Raw genomic sequence first — 4047 nt, 5'->3', positions numbered from 1 at the left:
ATGAAGTCTTCCATCTACCCACCATCTCAAAAAAAAAAAAAAAAATAGAAGTACCAAGGTATTTTAAGGTTCCAGAGGCACGTGTTTGAATTCGGGTTCTGAAAGACATTGCCATTGGCACAATCATGTACAGTGACTTTCTTAGAGCACGGAGTGAATCGTACATGCCAGAATATTCTATTTTGACTTCTACTAAAATAGAAACAGCAGCAGCATTGGCCTCAGCAACAACAAGGTTAGGTTTTTTGTTGTTGCTGTTTGTTTTTAATCCAATTTCACTTTTACAAAAGCTGGTATCTCAAGTAAAAGAAAATAATTTATTCTGAATGATGCTGGCTTTAGGAAACACAAGAGCATTTATGATTGAGGCCCAGGGGTGGGATGGGTCTGCCTGGTTCCTGTTTCCTTCTATGAGGACAGCACCCCTCTAGCTTACCATCTGGGCTCCTCTTCTGGCCTGTCACTAGCACCCTTCCTAGAAGGTCTAGTGAATTTCCTAACCCAGGAAGTTTAGGAACAGAGACTGGGGATGGGTCCCAGCCCTTCCCTCCTCCTTCTTGGGGACTGAGCTACTCTCTGGAAGCATAGGTTTAAGTCTGGTCAGCCTTCTGGCCCCATGTGGGAAGCCTTGATGGCCCAACACTGCAGAAGCAGGAGGGCAGGCTGTCTCTACTGTGGAAGTCAGGAGTGGGATGTGCACTGTTGGCACATATAAAAATCATTTTTTAAAAATTTAAGTCAAAGTCTCTGATACTAGTTTTATCATCTTAAAAATGTGCAATTTGACCAGGCATGGCGGTGTGCACCTGTGGTCCCAGTTACTCAGGAGGCTAAGAAGGGAAGATGGCTTGAGGCCAGGACCTTGAGGCTACAGTGAGCTATGATCCTGCTACCATACTCTAGCTTGGGCAACAGAGTGAGACCTTGTCTTGTGGGGGGAAAAAAAAAAAAAATTAAGGTGTAATTTGAATGCCATATGTTTTCTTTCTCCTTGTCTCTCAGAACTGGTTCAGAATTCAGACAGGGAAAACTGATGTACCATTTATTGCCTGCCCCCATCAGATCCCAAGAATCCAAACACTGTTTCCCCTTTGAGGAGTAGAATTTGAGATCTTACTATCTTCAAAAAAGGTTTTTTTTTTTTTTTTTTTTTAACTTCCACATAATCTGTGAGAACACAGGAAGAAAGAGAAAAACCAGAACAATTCTAATACCCAAAACAATGACTTTTTTCATTTCATTTAAACCTTACAATGACTCACTGATATCATTATTATAGCCATTTCTCAATGTAGTCCACCTCAAGTCCACTTAACCAGTAGTAGTTAAGTGAACTTGTCCATGTTACTCACTCTCACCTGTAAAATGGGGACAGTGATATCCTAAACTCATGGGTGCGATTTATAGAGTGAATGAATAATGCAGGATTAAAGCAACTATTGTATGTAAAGCCCCGGAACACTCATGGGGGTAATATTAAATAACACCACCTTCCATCCTCAACTCTTCACAACAGACTCATTCGACTCCAGCCTGGGCGACAAAGCAAGACCCTCTCTCAAAACAAAAACCGAAACAAAGAAAAAAAAAAAAACCAAAATGGATAGATTTAGAAGCAGAACAGTCTTTAGGAGACTATTCCAATAAACCGTTCCTTCATTTTTAGATAAGAAATTAAGATCCAGTGTGAATGAGTGATCGGCCTAAGGTCATTCAGAGAAAAAATGTTAAAGCCTTTCATTTAAACAACAACAAAAAAAAGCCTTTCATTCATTTCTATAAGCACATAGTTCTCAATGTAATCTCCCGTCCACATCCTTGAAATAGGATTTGGCAGATTAGAATCTGTAAACTAGAGCCACGTGCCAGTATTAAATCTTTCTTTACTGTACAAACAATGTGAGGCAGACCCCCAGGGTTTGCAGGCATGCCTGCCACAGCCAGGCCCTCCCTCAATGTGCCCACGGCCTCCACTTCAAGAGTGAAGAGGGCATGCTTGCATTCTCCTAATGAGTAATGCATCTAGAATCAGCATAACTTTTCCCTGATTCACTCTTTTAGTGAGGCTACTTTTCTCAAGGACTCCTAGCAACCCCAAATTCTTATTTTATCAGTTTCTAATTTTACTCCTGTCAGTTCTATTTGCCAACTATCATAGTTTCTCAATTTTTCCCCATCTAAGCCACAAATGCATCAACTAATTAGTTATGAAAATGACTAGTCTTTTTTATGTAAAATTAAGGATAAGAATCTTACTACTAATGTTCTCTGAATGATAGCATAACTATCATTTAAGAAAACTCCAGGCTGAATACTGCCAGACTAGTTCCCTACATAGCTCATCTTTCGAGGAAGTTACTGAGGAATGAAAGGCATGCACCAGTGGTCCATATTTGCTATTTTCTCTGGTTCTTTAATATCTGCCCACCTATTTCCAGATCTTTTCTCTCTTGTTGTGAAATCTTTCTGCTGGAAATACTCCAATAACACTTAAATATTTCACTTGTGGTTAAATAGAATGCCATCATTGTTGAAATGTTGTCAATTTCTACCTCCTTTCCAGTACTAGGTACACAGATTTTTTTTAATTTGTAAATTATTGCTAACTTTTTCAGAGGGTAGTGGGATATGTTGATACATGTATACAATGTATAGTGATCAAATCAGGATAATTAACATATGTATCACCTCAAACTTTCATCGTTTCTTTGTGCTGGGGACATTCAAAATCCACTCTTCCAGCTATCTGAAAATATACAATGAATTACTGTTAGTTATCGTCACCCTAGATTGCTATAGGACACCAGGATTTATTGCCCCATCTAGCTGTGATTTTGTATCTGTTAACCAACCTCCAGCTCCTCCAACCCTCCTCCAACACTTCCCAGCCTCTAGTAACCACTATTCTACTCTCTATTTCCATGAGATCAATGTTTTTAGTTTTCACATATGAGTGAGAACATGCGGTATTTACCTTTCTGTGCCTGGCTTATTTCATTTGACATAGTGTCCTCCAACCTCATCCATGTTACCTCGAATGATACAATGTCTTTTTTATGGCTAAATAGTATTCCATTGTATATTCCATTCTATTCATCTGCTGATGGACACTTAAGTTGATTCCATATCTTGACACTGTGAACAGGGCTACAATAAACATGGGAATGCAGATATGTCTTCAACATACTGATTTCCTCTCCTTTGGATATATACTCAATAGTGGGGTTGGTAGACCATATGGTAGCTGTGTTTTTAGCTTTTTTGAGGCACCTTCATACTGTGTTTGATAACGGTTAAGTACATAGTTTTTTTTCTTAGCTTATTTTTATTTTTTTATGGGCTCACATCTAATCAAAGTACATAGTTTTAAACACTCTCAAGTGAAAATGAAGCTTTGGGCAATCTATCATTTATTTTCCAACCTGCTCTTAGTTATTCAAGGATAGTTTTAATTCTAAATGTCTGAAATTGCTGCCTTTTTTCAGTAGTTAAGTCGAGTCCCCAACGTCACTAGAAAACTATGAATGATCAGCTTGCCCCAACCATCATCCCATATGAATTTAAATTCATATTCATTACCATTTGTTGGTCTAGGTGGTTACTGATGTTGCAAGGCCAATGAATTCTGCCCTGGGAGTCCTGCTACAGGACTCTCCCCAGCTGAGCAGAGGATAATTTTTTTTTTTTTTTTTTTTTGAGACGGAGTCTCGCTGTGTCGCCCAGGCTGGAGTGCAGTGGCGTGATCTCAGCTCACTGCAAGCTCCGCCTCCCAGGTTCACGCCATTCTCCTGCCTCAGCCTCCAGAGTAGCTGGGACTACAGGCGCCCACCACCACGTCCAGCCAATTTTTTGAATTTTTTTTTTAGTAGAGACGGGGGTTTCATCATGTTAGCCAGGATGGTTTCGATCTCCTGACCTTGTGATCCACCCGCTTCAGCCTCCCAAGTGCTGGGATTACAGGTGTGAGCCACCTCGCCCGGCTGAGCAGAGGATAGTTTAATAGATCAACTGAATCCTTTGTCTCTAAGACATATTCAATTAAAGAAT

General features: G+C 39.9%; 1 long non-coding RNA gene across 1 annotated transcript; it reads right to left on the bottom strand.

Moving 5' to 3' along the window:
• Window positions 1–1124: 1124 nt before the first annotated feature.
• Window positions 1125–3709, bottom strand: LOC116269152. Its single transcript, XR_004176521.1, has 2 exons — window positions 2975–3709; window positions 1125–2746 (listed from the first exon to the last, which is right to left on the bottom strand). It is a non-coding gene; the product is annotated as an uncharacterized LOC116269152 (long non-coding RNA).
• Between the last annotated feature and the right edge of the window lie 338 nt (window positions 3710–4047).

This window comes from Papio anubis, chromosome 10 (assembly GCF_008728515.1).
Source record: "Papio anubis isolate 15944 chromosome 10, Panubis1.0, whole genome shotgun sequence".
Lineage (NCBI taxonomy): Eukaryota > Metazoa > Chordata > Mammalia > Primates > Cercopithecidae > Papio > Papio anubis.
The sequence above is the reverse complement of the archived record's forward strand: the minus strand, read 5'-3'. Positions and strand labels throughout refer to the sequence as shown.